The sequence below is a fragment of the Durio zibethinus genome, chromosome 20 (assembly GCF_047325235.1).
Source record: "Durio zibethinus cultivar Kanyao isolate XHJ-2024 chromosome 20, ASM4732523v1, whole genome shotgun sequence".
NCBI classification, from domain to species: Eukaryota; Viridiplantae; Streptophyta; class Magnoliopsida; order Malvales; family Malvaceae; genus Durio; species Durio zibethinus.
Window position 1 is genome coordinate 10,461,574 of NC_143181.1, and position 19,730 is coordinate 10,481,303.

Sequence of the window (19,730 nt, forward strand, 5' to 3'; positions counted from 1 at the left end):
AAAAATAAAATTATTTAAAAATGAAATATCCAAAAACTTTTAATGCAAATATTTTAATTTTTTAATTAAAATTAAATAAAAGACTGTTATTAATATATAATAATATTTCAAATCAAATAAAATCAAGTTCAAGCTTAAAATATTATGTTTAAAATCAAATTCAAGCTTAAAATATTATGTTTAAAATCTTACTTGAGTATAACTATAAAAGTATTTAAAATTAAAATATTCTTCCTCATTCATCAAAATGAAGACATTACTCCATACATTTGAAGTTTTGATTTTTGTGTTCATATTTGGCATCCACTGTGAGCCACCTCTCCCATATTTCTCCTCATTTAACCCGCCTCTATGATGCATATCCTTCGATCCCATACCTCCACCACCGTTTACTTAGCATTGCAATGTTTCTATTCACTAGATTTGAGATTCCCAAGCCTCTATACTTCCTTGGTTTACATATTTTCTCCCACTTTACTTTGGCCATCTTTCTAGTCTCGTTACCTCCTCCCTATAGAAATTCTCGTCTCAGCTTTTCCAACTTTTCTAATACCCCCTTCGATGCTCTAAAAATGGACAGGTAGTACATAGGAAGTGAATTCAACACTGATTTAATTAGAATAGTTCTTTCTGCAAAAGAAAGATATTTTCGCTGCCACATTGCCAACCTTTCTTTTACTCTAGCAACCATTAGCTCCCATACTTGTATACTTCTTGGATTGGCTCGTGAAGGGACACCTTGATACCAAAATGGAATCAAACTTGCACCACACAACAGGGTGTCAGACACTCGCTGCACCATAGCATCATCTACTCCAACAGAATAAACTTTTATCTAGGAGTAATTTATTTTAAGACCAAATATTACCTCAAAACTCCCCAGAATCCGCCTTATGTTTCGCCCCTAGTTTTCCCCCACTTCCATAAACACCACCGTATCATCTGCGAACTACAAGTGTGATATTGTTATCCACAATTCTGCCACTTTAATCCCTTGAAACAGCTTCAACTCTTTAGCTTTCACCAGCATTTTGTGCAGCACCTCTATTGCCAGTATAAATAGCATAGGGGATAATGGATCTCCCTGTCTCAGCCCTCTCTTAGCAGAAAATTCCGTTGTTGGTGACCCATTAACTAGTACCGGAACTCTAACTGTCAACATACATTCCTTCATTCAACTTCTCCATTTCGATCCAAATCCCATCCTCTCCATGTTTGAGAGCAAAAAATTCAAATCCAAACAGTTGCATGCCTTCTCAAAATCCAACTTCAGCACTATCCCACCGCTGTTCCAGTTTTTCTTCATACTATGAATAACTTTGTTAGTTAGAAGTATGCCGTCGTTAATCTGCCCACCTTCAATAAAAGCGCTCTGTGTATGGCTAACCACTATATCCATAACCTCCTTCAATCTATTCAACAATACTTTGGCAAAAAATTTTATATAGTGAGTTCGCTATGCTAATTGGTCTATACTCTTTTAGTTCTGTTAGATTGGACACCTTAGGTATTAAAGTAATGAACGATGAATTTAAACCTTTATCGATGTTACCTTGACAATGAAATTCTGCTGCAAACTCTATAATTTCTTCTCTTGGCAGCTTCTAAGACTTTTTGAAAAATTTCATGTTGTACCCATCTGGCCTAGGAGCTTTCGATCGATCCTTCATAATCCTTTACAGCTCACTGTATTTCTTTCACTGTGAATCGAATCTCCAATTTCTGTCACTTCTGGAGTCAACTTTCCCAGGTCTATATCATGCATCATCGGTGTCTCCCATTCACCATTTCCAAAGCTTCTTTTTAAGTATTCCATAAACGTGGCCTTCACTCTTCCCGGATCAGATACCCATTCCCCATTAATGTTTAAGCCCCAAATATAATTTCTTCTCACCCTTACCTTTGCTTTGCTGTGAAAAAATTTGGTGTTTCTATCTCTTTCCCTTATCCATTTCACCTTGGACTTCTGCCTCCAAATTGACTTTTTATTTCGATATGCGACTTTTTATTTCGATATGCCATCCATAGCTGTTGTGTTGTTTCCTTCTTCAACTGGACCTCAACCTCATTTAGCTCTCTATCATTCTCTACTTTGTCCAGTCCTTCCAATTTGTCTTCCACCATCCCGAACACTTCCCTATTCCTTTGCTTCAAAAATCCCTTTAATTTACTCAACTTCACCCTCAATCTATACCCCAAAGACCCCTCTAACTCATAGGAATTCCACTTCTCTGCCACTACCTTCCGAAACTCCCTATTATTCAGCCAAATTCAAAATTTCATATGGCCTCGGACCCCAGTCCACTTTCTCTGATGATAATAAAATTGGACAATGATCTGATATCGACTGCTTCAACCCCTTATGACTTAATTCCTAAAATTTCATTATCCATTCAACTGATATCAAGAACCTATCCAATTTACTCCTTTTCGAACCTGCCCTTTACCATGTGAACTTCTTTCCATTTAATGGCATATCAAGGAACTCCCCTTTTCGAAATAAAATCAAATAAACCATCAATTCCTGTACCATCCAAGACACAATCACATCTTTCATCTGAATTCCTAATAGTATTGAAATCTCCCGCTACACACCAGTTTCCTCCATCCCATTTCTCAACTCCAACGGTTCCCTCAATAACCTCTTCTTTTCCTCCATATTGTTTGGTGCATATACATTCACTATTATACATTCAAAGTCGTGCATTTGCCATCTTCCTTTCACTAAAACAAATCTCTTATTCTCTATCACACCATCTTTTTTGAAATATTCCACAAAACTAGTAATCCCCCAGATCTCCCTTCTGCTGGGTTATACACCCAATCAATACTACCATTCAGCCATATCCTATCTACAAAATTATTATCACAATTTACTAATTTAATTTCCAGCAACCGCACCATTTCAACCTTTGTTTCTCTGATCAATTTTCTTACAACCAGGATTTTCAAGTCCCTACATATCTCTCTCGCATTCCATGACAGAATTCTCATATTTTATTTTTCCTTTTTTTTTTTTCACACAACACCTAACCTTATCTGCCTATCACATTCAAGTTTCTTAACCCCTTCACCGAAATAGTCTAGGGTTTAGTTTTGTTACCTGCCATCTCTTGGATCTTACGAATGATCACCTCTTCATCGTACCTTGCCACTATCCCCAGTTGCTTGGCCACCTTCTAAGTAGCTTCAACTTCCCCCTATCCTCCTCCACCTCCACTGTTCTGGAAATGGCTCAATTTTGGCTCCTAAAGTCCCCGTCAGAAATTGATTCGTTCACAATCCAGTTTTGAGCTTCACTTGTTGTAGAAAACCTCACCTCCTTTCTATTCCTTTTTGCAACTCTCTTCCCCTTTTTGTTCACTCTCCCTGTCCATCTGTCAGCAATATCCTGATAATATTTCCACATAGTTGCTCTATTTTTCAAACTGGTTTCTCTAATATCCCCCATACCTAATGACTCTTCCAAAACAGTTGGGTTTAATTCCTTTACCTCGGTTGACCCCACATTTTCCTTAACAAACTGGCCTAGGCCCATATGCTCAGGACTACTTATCACACCTTCACCTAATGGGCCTATTACTTATTCTTCTTCTTCTATAGAGGTTTCCACATCAATATTGTTTAATAGGCCTCCCTATTGTTGGTCCACCCTGCTATCTTCATTCGATACACTTTGACTCCCAGTATCTTTTTTGTCTCTTCCCATGCTTGATCCTTAGGACTCACCCAGATTAACCATCATTTCCCTAAACTCCAATTGCTGTATGTTGTCCACCACTAACCTGTTTTCATCCCATTATTCCCTCTCGAATTACTAGGAATCCAACTGTGCATGTCCCCTTCCTGATTACAGCGTTCCATCTGTGCATCTGAGTTCGCCTCCTCAACTTCCATGTCATCGCCTTCCTTGCCTTCACCGGCCATATTAACTTCTCAATTAAGATTTGGCCGTAGTTCTCCTGGATCAATCCTTTTCTTACATAATTTGGCTCCAACTCGGTAACCCTTACTGGAAAATTTTGATCACCAACCTTTAAGTGAATTATCCCCTTAATCCTTTTCATAGACTCAGTGTAATTCTCATAATCCTCTGTTGAAGGACTATTGTTTTGCCGTTTCTTCACCCAGCCTTAAGGCCTGTCCCTGACACCTTACTACGTTGTAGAAGGTTTCCAAATTCCATGGATGAATGGGAACCCCATAGCAACATATCCACATACTCCTCCTTGTCATATCATACTTAGATTCTTAAACCATTTACACAATCCCTTCCAATTACTAGCTTTCATTTCTTGGAACATAAAACTATCTTTAAATGTTATGAGGAATTCATCTGCAAGCATTTTCCTGATACGAATACCTTTCAGCACTTCCTCTTTATGAATTTCAGACACTTCTGCATTCCCTAACATACCCCAACTTTTCCTTACACACTCCTCTCCAACTAATGCGGTGCTTCATTATCAACTATGACACTGCATTCTTTCTTCCCACTATCCTCTATGGGCTGAGGGTTTTGCTCCTGTTCTACCATCACCTCCATTTTGTCTTCCATTAACACTTCAAAATATGATCTCTGAGATCTTCTTTCTCTACATGACTCTTCCCCATGTTGTCTTTCTGTCCTACTACCTTTGGGGTCTCCTCTCCACATTTCAGTCTTCTATCCCTATCCTTGGCCTCTCTTCATCTCTTGACCTCCCTACTTTCTCCAGTAGGCTTCTCTTGGCTTAACGATATTAACCCCGATCTTCCTATCCACAAACCACACTCCATTCAAGTTCCAAACTACACTTCCTCCATCGATGAAAATCTTACAAACCCTACCCTCTTCCCTCCTTTGCTTCTTTTTTACAGTATAAAATAATCCACAATCCTACCAAATCTCTCACATATCTTCCTTAACCATCTCTAATTAGTAGCGTTAGGCAAATTCTCAAAGAAGACCGTTGCACACCTTGCGTGTCCTTTCATTGCAAGAATGAAAAGACAATCCATAACTAATTTATTGGTAATATTTAAGTGAATAAATGCTCATTGATGCATCCTTAAAGACATTTTAACTGGAAACCATTTTTTTTTTTTTTAAATAGTTAGCATTTTTTAATCAAAAGTAGCTTTTTATTTCAATTGGATTTTATAAATACTTTTAAAAAATAATATTTATATTTAACATATTTGAAGTTCAAATTTCAACATTAGTAATTGTTTTTAAGTAGCATTTGATATCTTTTATAAGATTATCATATATGATATAATCATCAAGGTGATCTTATCACTCTTAATTTTAAATCATTTTATTTAGTTAACAATTATTAATTCTTAAGAATTAGAAATCATTATATTTAGTATGACTAAAAAACAAAGAATATCTTTTAAAAAGTACAAAAATAATCATGCATATTATAATAGTTGTACAAATTAATAATTTTAATATTGTTTAAAGATAATAATTTGTAAAATATTAGTAATATTTTATTTATTTTATAATAAAATATAATTAAATTATTAAATTAATAAATGTATTTATTGATGGGTAAATTAATTTTTATAATATAAATTATGTAAACAATATTTGAATTAAAAATAAACCTAATTTTTAAATTCATAATAAAAGAAAAATAAAATATTAAATTATATATAAAATATAAAAAAATATAAAAAATACAAATTAATTTTGAAGTTATTACAATGAATATTAATTTAAAAATATAAATTATAATGTAAAATAATTATAATTTTAAGAGAAAATAAGTTTTTAATTTACATTTTTAAATAAGTAATACTGAATATTATTAATTTTATATATCATTTCACCTCGATAATAAAATTTTATACATTTTTGTATGGAAATTAAATCATCTCCAAAGATAGTAATATGATTACTTTCGATGATTTATGATCATTCTCAATAATTTAAGATTATCGTCACATAGAATCACTGAGTGCTTATCAAATACAGTAATATAATTATTATGTGTAAATCATCATAATTCCTATAATAATCATCCCATATCAAATTCTACTTTAGTATTATGATTTTATTATTTACTGACAAGATAGATAAACACATTTTTACCTTAAATTTATATATGTTACAATATCCTATTCAAGTTAATTGGGTCTTTTTTATTATATGTATTAAAAATAATAAAAAGAATGGTGGCATAACATATGTGTAAACACCTATTTTGTTCAAAAAACTAATCTCTAAATAAACTCGAACCAATTTTCGATTCCTTTCAAGTTTGCCAAATACCTTAATCAAGTATATCAAATTAATTTTGTATTAGGTTATTTTAAATTTTAATAAACCTTTAAATTATTATTATTATTATTATTATTATTATTATAAATATATTCTTATTTTATTCCTTTTTTTTCTTCCCTTCTTTTTGATTTTTCTTCCTTTATTCACCAAAGTCACAACTTATTTAATGCACAAAAAATCTCCACTGAAATTTTTAGCCTCTCTGTCAACCTTCATGCTTGACTTTCAAGATGAGATTTTGGCAACAAAAGTCACCGGTGAATAAAAACAAAAAACAACAATCCTAGAAAATTTGGGATTAGATTTGCAAATTGTCTCTATAAATATAGCCAATACATGGAGGAAAAGCCAGAAGAACAGAACCATGCCAAAAAAAAATCAAAGAGGAAGCTTTGCTAGATCAAAACCAAACTAAAAAAAAAAAAAAAAACATTTCTGCCAAAATCCAAAAAATCAAACCAAACAAAAGAAAAACTTCTTTTTGGCCTACTGAAAACAAAAACCTAAACACATAAACACAAAGATAAACACAACCCCTGGAACAGGGACCTAACGCCAAGAACAAGCCTTAACCAAAAAATAAACAAAAAATAGTAAAACTATTTTTGGCCAAAACTTTGAGGGCCAATATAGTAATTTTGAGGTAGTTTTAGGCAAAAAGAAGGTTAAAAGGAGGAAGATGAGGCCAAAAGGAATTTTAAAGATTTTAAGCAATTTTTTTTACGACCAATGATGATAACTAGTGGCTACAATGGCCGAGGCTCACTGGAAATTGGGTTTTACTATGAGAGAGGTAGATCGATTAGGAGAGAGAAAGAGGAGAAAATGAAATAATTTTTTTTTGGCTTTTATAATTGCAAAAAAATAAAATAAAATGATGTCATTTTAGGGCAAGGATCCATGCGCTGACCTATAACCTAACCGTGCTTCCCTTTGAGCTGAATTGACTAGATCGATTTCTCTTTGAGCTAAACTGACTAGATCAACCTAAACTGGGTTAAACAACCATGAACTATTGTAGATAGCTTTGAATCATGTCGAACCACTTTGAACCACACCAAATCGCGTTAAACTGGCTAAATTGCTCCAGACCGCTCTGAACTAGCTAAAATGTGACAAATTGACCAGACCACATTTGGACTTCTTAACTCAAAGACTTGAAATAAACCAAGGAGGGGTGAATTGGTTGATAATAAAATTTTTAAGAATTAATACTTAATAAGCACAAATCCTACAAGATAATTTATCTAAGTAAATAAACATAATAAATGAAAGTAAACAAGAGATGGAGGTAGAGAATTAAACACTAAGATTTATAGATGTTCGGTCCTTTCTTTAGGTATCTATGTCCTCTTCCTTAGCCTCACTTGCCAAGGAGTTTAATCCACTATGTATTATAAAATGCAAGCTAGCTTCTCAAAGCTTTACACAATCAACACCACAAACTCTTAAGGGTTGTCCTTCCTCTTAAGCTCATAATCTCACAATATAAAATTTTCAGAAGTGTTTTGCAAACTTAAAGAACCTCTCTAAGGTTAGGTGTTTGGTAACTTGAAGTGCACAACAATATTGACAAGAGAATTTGGAGAAAAACTGATACAAGAAGAATTTTTTACACTTTTCTCTCTTTGAACTCATTTGAATGCTTGAACAAGATGGTTGGTGAAGGTAATAAGTTCTCTTAGCAATCTTTATCTTGATCTGCAGTGAAAGCTTTCATATATATGTATGAAGGAGTTGATAGCCGTTACCTTGCATTTAATGCTTCAAACTTGCAAAATTTTAGACAAAAAATAGCTATTGGGGCTTTCTGGGCATCAGAGGATCAATCTCATCATGTAGGAGATCGATTGGGTCAATTATGTGAAAGCCCATTTTTATGCCTTAAAAACTTTACCTGATCGATCATGTAGTATGCCTAATCGATCTATTCTTTGGGTGATCTATCCCCTATAGTGGGGGACTGATCCCTTGTGTGCATTTTCAAACCAAGATAGCATTTTACCTATAAAAAAGATCGATCCCTTTTAGGGAGGGATTGATCCCATGCTTAGGTGATTGATCCCTTATGTGGGGGGATCAATCCCTTTTATGCATTTTCAAACCCAAATTACATTTTATATAAAAAAAGAGATCGATCCCTTTAATGAAGGGATTAATCAAGTAAGCATACAACCCTAACCAATCAATCCCTATAGGGAGGGAATCGATTAGTTCTTGCCAAAATTTCATGAAATTAGCTTCTGAAAGAAAAATGGATCGATCCCTTTGGTTAAGGGATCAATCTGGTAAGGGAGAGGATTGATCCTTTCCCTCAAGGGATCGATCCCTTCCCTCAAAACATGCCTTAATCCATTTTGTTTAAAGAAATTGTCTTATTTTAGTTCCTAAATGAATCTTGGCAAGATAGAAAGCTGAAAAAATATTCAATTTAAGATTAAAAGAGTTTGATTTAAATTATGCAAATTTTATGTTTTGTTGAATCAAAACTTTTAATCAATTCAAGGCCAACAATCTCCCCCTTTTTTGATATGACAAAACTTAGTGAAAATTTTGCTTAAAAACATTTTCCCATATAAAAAACAAGCTCCCCATGAATTTAAGCATAAAAAAAAAATTAAGAGATTTTAAAATGGCTAAGAACAAAAACAATGTCAATATCATCAAGTGAGAATTTGTTCATACCATCAAGATCATCAATACCATCAAGATCATCAATCAAATAAAAAATTTTCATACCATTGCCTCTCCTCCTTTTTGTTATAGCAAAAAGGATGAAGTTAAGCAAATGAAGATAGCAATCAATTCAAGGCCATACCAACTTAATTTGACAACATAAGGTTATACCAATCTTAATGTCAAGCAATATACCAATCCTTAAGCAATATACCAATATCACAACCCACAATTTCACAAGCCAAATTTCAAAGTGATATAGCAAATATCATAATGAAAAGGAAATATAGATTTCATTAATATAAACATGAAATACCAAAGTTTGATAATAACAAACCATAATGCAAAGTATTTTTAAAGACAAATTCATAACATAAAAAAAATATGAGAAAACATATAAGGAATGGCACTAGGAAGGATTATTAAGGAGAAAGTAGATAATGAGGAGAATGATGGAAGTGTTGCCCCATTTGCTATTGTGCAGATTAGATTTGTTCAATATCAGCTCTAACTTGGCGAACTTAGGAAACTAGCTCATTTTGAGTCTCTTTCATGTTTTTCAATCGAGAATTCATAATTCCAACCACGGAATGTAGACTGTTCATCTGAGGCATCAGCATTTCTAAAGCTTTTTGGGTATTAAATGATAGTGTAGAAGGTTTTCCTTGAGGTGCTTCAAGAATATCTAAAATTTCATGTTTTTTTCCTCTTGTTGCACAGCCCCAATATCAGTTTTTCTAACCCATAAAATTTGTTGCATTTTAAATATGTCTTATACTATGGAGAGTAGGAGCACCAAGAATGCTAAATGGATCATTAAACACAATCTCTTTATCTCTTTTAGTATTAATGTTCAATTTTCTCAAAAGATTATTGATTGCAAACCCATAAACCAAGGTATAGTCTCTATTTTGCATTACCCTTATCATACACTGAAAATAAAATGCACCAAATTGGGTTTTTCATAATGTTTGATCTTATACATCCATCGATAATCTTGATTCCTAATGGTTGAGTATTTAGTGCCAAAAGGTACCAATACATGAGTGACAATAAGGTGTAACAACCTATCATGCATTGACAACCTAGTGGCTTGAGTAAGAACAACTCTTCAATTGTTATTTCTTAATATGTCTTGAGCTAGGTCCAATATGTCACACCTAGTGTTAGTGTCTCCCTTATCATATAGCATGAATGCTTTAACTAACAATTGCTTAGTAACTATAATTTCTTTGCCCATCACATATGTTCTAAATCTATCAGCATGATATCTATGTGACCTTTCGATTTCAATAACTAGCATTGCTATAAGATACCTTCACTAGATTCTTAAACAAAAGTCTATCCATGCACAAGTAATTCATCCATCCAAATATCTCAAATGCATGTAAATAAGAAAATTCTATAGATTGGAGGAATTCAAGAGAGATTACTTTTCCATGCATGACTTCTCTATGAGTAAAATGTGTCTCATATCTTTTTTTGGTATCGGGATTGGTAAAATTTTAATTGAATGAATGCCTCATTGATGAGCTAAAAGCCTCATTTGGAGGATTCCTCCTTATCTTTGGAGCCATGAAAATAATGGGATTGAAATAGGTAAACTTATGTGAAATTGATGAATAAATTGGTGATTGTAGATGATAGATAGTATAATATATTTAATAGAAGCAAGAATGATGAGTGAATATGATAGTTTTAAGAAGGGGATCAATTTTCTAGAGTGAGAAGAATGAGTCAAATTTTTTGTGTGATTTGATAATTTTTAAGGATGATTTTTGTAAGAAACCAAATAGAAATGAAGCAATTTGCTAAAGATTTTGGTTAAAAAAGATCAATTTTAAAAGAAAATAAAGCAAGAATTTCTAGAGCTTGAGGAGATTGTGTTTGGGGAAGAAGAAGAACAAATGAAAGGGCTGAAATGATCAGCCAAAGAAAAGGGACATCGTTTTGACAAGCCAAAATGATGTGCATAGTGCCAATTATGCATGACCCGATCAATCAGTTACAAAGGGGGATTGATCAGGCATATTTTTGCATTGGACCAATCGATCGATAATGAATAGGGTTCCACTCAGTTTGGCTATTGGATGGAGAGCTAATGGATCTGATCCAAAGGGGATCGATCGGTTCTTCAATGTTTTCTCTTAATTTAGCTACTGAAAGAATAACCAATTCATCCAGTCCAAAAAGGATCGATCGATTTTGGCTGTAGCAATTTTTTTCAAATAATTTAAAAACCGTGCAACTTCAACATTCAAATATGCATCATATAATCATACACAAGATAAAAAAAAATCAAGAAAAGCATACATTTGATTAATCAAGGTAGCAACATTTATCATACCATTAAGAAATGCATTTTAAAGAGCATTCATCATACCAAGTTCACCTCTAATTGCATAAAATCTATCCTTATCAAGAGGTTTTGTGAAAATATTAGCTAATTGATGCAAGGTATCAATATATTCATGCATAATATCACCTTTTCAAACATGATCTGTAATAAAGTGATGCCTCATTTCAATATGCTTGGTTCTAGAATGTTGAATTGGATTTTTGGTGAGATTGATAACACTAGTATTATCATATTTAATGGAAATATGATCCATGGTAATTCCAAAATCCTTCAATTGTTGCTTAATCGACAAAACTTGAGCACAACAACTACCAGCCATTACATATTAGACTTCGATTGTGGATTGAGCAACACTATTTTGTTTCTTGGAGAACCATGATGTGACCATATTTCCAAACAATTGACAAGTACCGGAAGTGCTTTTTCTATCAATTTTGCAACCATCAAAATCCACATCAAAATAATTATGTAAAGCAAAAAATGATCCTTTTGGATACCATAATCTTAAATTATGGGTGTCCTTAAGGTATTTAAAATTTTTTTTAACAATAGATAAATGTGATTCTCTAGGTGATGATTAAAATCTAGCACACAAACATACACTAAACATTATATTCGGCCTAATTATAGTAAGATATAACAATGAACCAATCATAGACCGGTATAATTTAAAGTCAACACATTTACCTCCTTAATCTTTGTCAAGTTTTGTTAACGTGCTTATAGGTGTTAAGTAATGCTTTGATTCTCTCAATCCAAACCTTATGAGCAAATCTTTGATGTATTTGGCTTGATTGATAAAGGTACCATCTTTTGTTTGCTTTACTTGTAATCCCAAGAAGAATGTAAGTTCTCCTATCATGCTCATTTCAAATTCATCTTGTTTAATCTTAGCAAATTCTTGACAAAGAACTTTATTAGTAGCACCAAATATGATATCATCAACATAAACTTGCACTATGAGAATATTTTTTCCTTTTTTTTTTTAATAAAAAGTGTAGTATCAACCTTCTCTCTACTAAAACCATTTTCAATTAAAAATTTTGACAATCTTTCATACGAAACTCTAGGAGCTTGTTTTAAACCATATAAAGCTTTTGTCAATTGATAAACATGATTTGAAAATTTAGGATTTTCAAAACTAAAAGGTTGTTCAACATACACCTCTTCATTTATAAAACCATTTAGAAATGCACTCTTGACATTCATTTGAAAAAACTTGAAATTTTGGAAACATGCAAATGCAAACAACATTCTAATGGCATCTAACCTTGCAATCGGGGCATAGATTTCATCATAATCAATTCCTTCTTCTTGACTATACCCTTAGACTACCAACCTAGCTTTGTTTCTAACAATATTCCCATGCTCATTCATCTTATTTCTAAAAACCCATTTGGTGCCTATAATAAGGTGATCACTAGGCCTAGGTATAAGATTCTACACTTGGCTTCTTTCAAATTGGTTCAATTCCTCTTGCATGGCCAATATCTAATGATCATCTCCTGATGCTTTATCTATATTCTTGGGTTCAATATGAGATAGAAAAGTAATATAATTACACATATTATAAGAAGATCTAGTTCTTACCTTTTAAGTTGGATCACCAATAATTTCACTATCTTTGACATATCTCCTTTCTCTATGATAATTTGATTCTTTCTCTATATGTTATGGCTTTTTTAGAACTCATCTTCTTTTTATATGTTCTCCTCAATGTCAAGTATACTTACATCATCATCATTAAGAGGCACTTTTCTCAAAGATGGATTAGATTTATCAAATATAACATGTATAGACTCTTTAACAACTAATGTTCTTTTATTAAAGACTCTAAAGGCTTTTGAATTCAGAGAATATCCTAGGAAAATTCCTTCATCACTTTTTACATCAAATTTTCCAATATCATCTTTTTCATTATTCAAAACAAAACATTTGCAACCAAAAGGATGAAAATAACTTATGTTAGGCCTTTCTCCTTTAAAAAGTTCATAGGGAGTTTTCTTCAAAATTGACCTAATCATAGCTCTATTTATAATATAAAAAGAGGTATTTATGGCTTCCGTCCAAAAATATCTAGGTAAATTATTTTCACAAAGCATGGTTCTAGCCATTTCTTCTAAAGTTTTATTTCTTCTTTCTATTACCCCATTTTGTTGAGGAGTTCTAGAAGTAAAAAAATTATGGCTAATACAATTTTCACTACAAAACACATTAAAGCCAAGATTTTCAAATTCTTTTCCATGATCACTTCTAATACTAAAAATTGAATAACCTTTCTCATTTTGTATTTGCTTACTAAAAGTGATGAATTTTTTCAAAGGTTCATTCTTTGAATGCAAAAAGAGAACTCAAGTGAATCTAGTAAAGTCATCAATAATAACAGTCCTTTTTTTAGGCACCAATGTCCTTTCCATTAGCCTCACTTGCCAAGGAGTTCAATCCATTATGTGTTGCAAAATATAACTTAGCTTATCAAAGCTTTACATAATCAACAACATAAACTTTTAAGGGCTATCCTCATCTTTAAGCTCACAATCTCAAAATACAAATTTTAAGAAGTGTTTTGCAAACTTAAAGAACCTCTCTAAGGTTGGGTATTTGCTAACTTGAAGTACACAATAATATTGACAAGAGAATTTGGAGAAAAACTTATACAAGAAGAATTTTTTGCACTTTTCTTTCTTTAAACTAGTTTGAATGCTTGAACAAGATGGTTGGTGAAGGTAATAAGTTTTCTTAGCTATTCTTCATCTTGATCTGTAGTGGAAGTCGTCATTTATATGTAGGAAAGAGTTGATAACCGTTGCCTTGCATTTAATGCTTCAAACTTGTAAAATTTCAAACAAAAAATAGTCGTTGGGGTTTTCTGGGCATCAGGGGATCGATTAGGTCAGTTATGTGAAAGCCTATTTTTGTGCCTTAAAAACTTTACCCAATTGATAGGGTAGTATACCTGATCGATCCATTCCTTAGGTGATCGATCCCCTATAGTGGGGGATCGATCCTTTTTGTGCATTTGCAAACCAAGATAGCATTTTGCCTATAAAATAAATTGATCCCTTTTAAGGAGGGATCGATCCCATGCTTAGGTGATCAATCCCCTATGTAGAGGGATCGATCCCTTTTGTGCATTTTCAAACCCAAATTACATTTGGTATATAAAAAAAAAGATATTGATCCCTTTAATGTAGGGATTGATCGGGGAGTGATCGATTGGGTAAGTATACAACCCTAACCAATCAATCCCTACATGGAGAGGATCGATTGGTTCTCGCCAAAATCTCACGAAATTAGCTTTTGGAAGAAAAATGGATCGATCCTTTTGGCCAGGGGATCGATTTGGTAAGAGATGAGATCGATCCCTTTCATTAGGGGATTGATCCCTTCTATCAAAACACTCTTTAATCCATTTTGTTTCGAGAAATTGTCTTGTTTTAGTTCCTAAATGAATTTTGGCAAAATTAAAGGCTGAAAAAATGTTCAATTTAAGATTAAAAGAGTTTGATTCAAGTTAGGCAAATTTTTCGTTTTGTTAAATCAAAACTTTTAATCATTTCAAGGCTAACAAGACTATTGACCAGACACATTTTTAGTATTTTCTTTATTATTTATTATTTATTATTTTTATTTTTTCACTCAATTTTTTATATATTTTTATTTTATTTTATGTGAACTTTGTTAGTAAAAATAAAAAAAAAAATTAGAAAAATGCTAAGAAAAAAGTTGAAATATCAAATATTCCTAAGATATTTTTTGAAAATAAAAATTAAAATTAAAATTTTTTTTTATAAAAAGCACTAATGAAAAAGTTAAAATATCAATTTTTCTTAAATTTTTTAAGAATAAAAATAAAATAAGATAACTATAAACAAAATAAAAAAATACTAAGAAAAAAGTTGAAGTATCAATTTTTCGATGAAATAAAATTTTAAAATATTTAGGAAAAAGTTAAAATATCAATTTTTCTTAAAATTGTTGAACAGTAAAAATAAAATAAAAAAAAAACAAAATCAATTAAAGAAAAAGTTAATATAAATTTTCCTAAATTAAAAAACAATCTTAGAGAAAATAAAATATCATTTCTAGACCTTTCAATGATGGATTTACTAGAAAGATGCAATAACAATTTTTACATAATTTCCTAGGTGAGGTATTATTTTCTAAATGCTGCTAAAATATTATAGTATTTAGAAAATTATCCACTAAAAAAGGTTCTAAGAAAAATAACTAATAAATTTTTTTAAAAAAAATTCGATGATGGAACATTTTCAAAAGTGTCAATAGATATCTTAAATACTCCTAAAGTATGAAAATATTCTTAAATTTTTACTAAAATATCTGAGCAATTTAAGATTAATTTTCAATATTTAAATTTTCTTGAATTAAAAAAAATACTTTGTTAAATTTAATGGATAACACATAATCAATCGGTACTCTCTTTGGATGGATGTTATATGGGTGCTATAACCTTCCCTATATATAATCGTACTCCTGAACCCAGCTTTGATTCGTAGGCCAAAAGATTTTTCTTAAATAAATCTTAATAAATTTTAAGGTTTATTTGAAAATGAAAGTGGTAACTAATCACACATAAAATGATTGGTGACAACTCTTTGATTATTACCTTTAACATTAAGTCATTGGACCAATACGTTATGATAGTTTAGTGACTCCACCAGGAACTTCGAGAGTCGAGCAATAATTGATTTGATGTTATCTAAGCCTAGTTTTTCTTAAAAAGAAAAACAATACGGAAAAAAATCTTTTTTTATTCTCTTTTTGGTTGTCAGTATTTCAATCTCTTTATTTATTGATTTTAATTTCAACATTTAATATTTTGTCATTCATTTTGAATTTGCATAATATGAGCTCTATACCTAGGCTCTGTCCCTCTAAGAGGAAGTAAAGTACCTATGCTTTCGTGAGATTCTAATGTCTTCATAGTAGCTAGCAAAATACTCTTACTCAAATTGAATCCTTTCATTTATACTCCATCATAGGTGAAGATTAGAGTGTCTTATTAGTCTAGTGTGGATGACAGTGAGGAGTAATTTGGAAACCTTTTAGATTTTGAATTCAAACTAATGTAATAAACCTAAGAAACTTATCCTAGGTAGAGACATGCCTTCCCTTTTCCTAGAATTAACCAAAATTAGGACTCATATTTTGTGGTATTTGTTGTTATAAGTTATTTCTTTCAACTTATCTTTATTTTATAATACTAACAACTCTTTTTTTTTTTTTGTCTTTGGTTTTCCTTTTCTTGCATGATTCATGTTAACATCCATAAGGTTGTACGAAAAATATTTGCCTTAAAGATAGTTTTCGATAAAGAACTTTCATGGAATCCACAGAACATCAAATTTGCTTTTCATTTGCATTTACTCCCAGTGAGTCACCGAATGAAGTAAAGATTCAATCAAAGAAAATCCAATAAAAAGAGAGAGATTGTCTACCAATTGATCACATTTCCACTCTGTCCAAAGAAGTATGTCTCAACCTTAAGCAGAATGATTTAAAAGGCTTAACTGACATATGGAAAAGTATAGGCCCATGAAACAGCAAGATTTTTGTCAGAAGCATGGACACATAGCATACCTTATTTCAGTGGTGGCTGAAAATCCACTAATCAAAGCAGTTATTCAGTTCTGGGATCCTTAATACAAATCTTTATCTTTAATGTGGTGCATATGACACCAACCATGGAAGAATATTTAACTTACTGGGTTTGTAGCTCAAATCTCCAGATAAGATATTTGTTAAAAAGCACAAGTCAAGCTTTCGTAAAAAGCTAGCTAGTCTTATGAACATTGATAAGGAGACCGTGGATTTGAACATAAAGTAAAAGTGTGAGCATGTCTTTTTGCCATGAGAATTTCTTCATGACTTTATTATAAAGCACCCAAATAATGAGAAAGGGTTAGATGTGTTCATTTTGGCAATATATGAAATGATAATTTTTCCAAAGGTGTTGGGATATATTGAGATAACAATAGTAGATCTTTTCAAACAAATGAAAAAGACAATAATCTTTCACAAGTAATATTGGTAGAAACCATCATGTCATTGAGTTATTGTTATCATAATGGAGGACGTTTCATAAGATGTACACCACTGTTATACATATGGATGAAATGCCATTTTGAATGCAAGTAAAGTGCCTCCCTAAAGCTGTACTTCTATAATCGACTCCAATTAGAGAATTTTATGAAAGTGAACGGCCATAGCAAAAATCCAAGAAAGAATGGTTGGCTTTCTTAGAAAAACTCACCGATTCATAGGTGAAATATTGGTCTCATTGATGAATTGAGAGCCTATGCTGTATTAATATGGAGATAGCATCGTACTTTCGCTTTTAGGACTATGGAGAGCAATAAGTTGTGTGTCACACATGGTACAAATGCAATTTGGAGCAGAATAGTTCATTCTGTGTCACATAAATTTGGCTAAGTAGATTTTCTATATAATGAGCTAAAAGTATTCCATAAAATAGATAATGTGATCCAAGCATGGAGAAATCCTCAAAGGGTGAGTCCTATGCCCTTTATTAATAAGGTTACTCATAGATATTTAGTTTGGAGGGTGAAACGTAGGAAATAGGTCATGTATGTTGTTGAGGGCTTTGGTCAAATAGTAGAATCAAAAGTCAGAATAAGTGCTTTCAAAATTGGAATTTATAAAGAAAGAATTTGAAGATGAAAAGGATAAGGTGAAACGAGAGATTTAGAGACTTTTAGAAGAAAAAAAGCAGTTGAAAGATGAAGCAAAAAAGTAAGAGGTCAGGGTTCGAAAGAGCACTATGGAATGTGATATAGTTGTTAATGATTTGTCCAAGTTACATTAAAAATGCAAGAGACTACGTACCAAAGTAAAGGCTAAAGAAATAAATGTCACTGAAATGGCTAGCAAAAATGAAAGGCCAAGGAAAAAATGTTCTGAGATGGAAGATGCTTATATTTAGAATCATAGAGACAATTTAATGATATATGACTACATTCAATATTTGAGACAAAAGATGGATGAGCCAGAGGATTACGTTATTGCACTTGTTATGGAACAAAGGGAATTGTTGTACCAAGTTTAGTGTGGCAAGAGAGAAAATTTAGGAAGGTAGTGATATATAAAACATTTGGCGACTTAGATCTCTAAAGCAGTGGACAATGTAAGGGAAATGGCTAAAGAAGCAACAATATTGAGATGTGCGGTCAACCCAACAAAAAAGCATGGATAATGCTTGTTGAACTTTCTAGAATAGGCAAAAGATCAATACGAGCAAACCAAGTGTTTTTATAGATGTAATGTGGGAATGATAGACTCTATTTGAAAAAAAAAAGGTTCTTGAAATTAATGAAAAATATCTTGTGGAATATTGTCTTGAGGCAAATATTTGTTTACATTCATGCATTTCATGTCTAAGTCACATTTGGTGTCACACTTATTAAAAAATTAAGTTTTTTTTTAAATAATTAAAAAAAATTCATTACATGATCACTTAAGCCATCTAATTGTCATATTAAAAGTGCCAGGATAGCTAAACTATTGGGAAACATAAACAACCTACTCGTGATTGTTAAAACACTCGTCTACAAGTCAAAATCATGAATAATGAGCAAGCATCTAAGATAGAAAAGATAGAGAAAACCCAGTTTAAGAAACAAGAGCAAATGATTAGGTCTTAGCTAGAAATAATATAACAAATAATAGGTCCCAAGAAAAGACTTGAAAAGAAATGGCTGCAATGATAGACATAATAAGAAAAATGACCAAAAGAAAAGGGGTAGTTGAATAATTGACCACTGAAAAAGAGCCCTAACTTTAAGAAAACACCAATGGTAAGGAAGATCAATTATATCTAATAAGGTTTACTCCACCCTATGCTCAAGCCTCTCATCAAGTGCACCCACAAATGACATAGCCTAAAAGTTAGCCACATGCTCAATTAACTTACTTCCATTCACCATCCAACCATAAAATCTAGGGCAAGTTGGTTTAAACATTACAGCAAGTCATATTGATCCCATTATGGTCCCAGATTTAGATGACCCAAGAAAACAAGAAAAACTGAAGAAATGTACATTTGAACAATTTGAGAATATAAAGGCACGGTAGAAATTTGATTTCTTGGAAGAAAGGTTACAAGCTATTGAAGGTATGAATATTTTCAACATAGTTGATGCAAGTGAACTTAGTTTGGTTTTAGATTTGGTAATCCCACTAAAATTTAAAGTACCAAAATTTATAAAATATGATGGAACATATCACCTTGTTTTGTCAAAATATGACTGGGCATACAAACAACGACAAATTGCTTATCCATTGTTTTTAAGAAAACTTAGTGGATCAGCTGCCAGATGGTATATTCAATTGGATAGTAGCCAAATACATGCATGAAAAGATCCAGCCAGAGCATTTATTGCT

The 19,730-nt window shown here is 32.0% G+C and overlaps 1 long non-coding RNA gene across 1 annotated transcript; it reads right to left on the reverse strand.

Annotated features, from left to right (window-relative positions):
• Positions 1 to 213: 213 nt before the first annotated feature.
• LOC149513107 (uncharacterized) lies at positions 214 to 3,526 on the reverse strand. Its single transcript, XR_016330862.1, has 2 exons — positions 1,553 to 3,526; positions 214 to 1,425 (listed from the first exon to the last, which is right to left on the reverse strand). It is a non-coding gene; the product is annotated as an uncharacterized LOC149513107 (long non-coding RNA).
• Between the last annotated feature and the right edge of the window lie 16,204 nt (positions 3,527 to 19,730).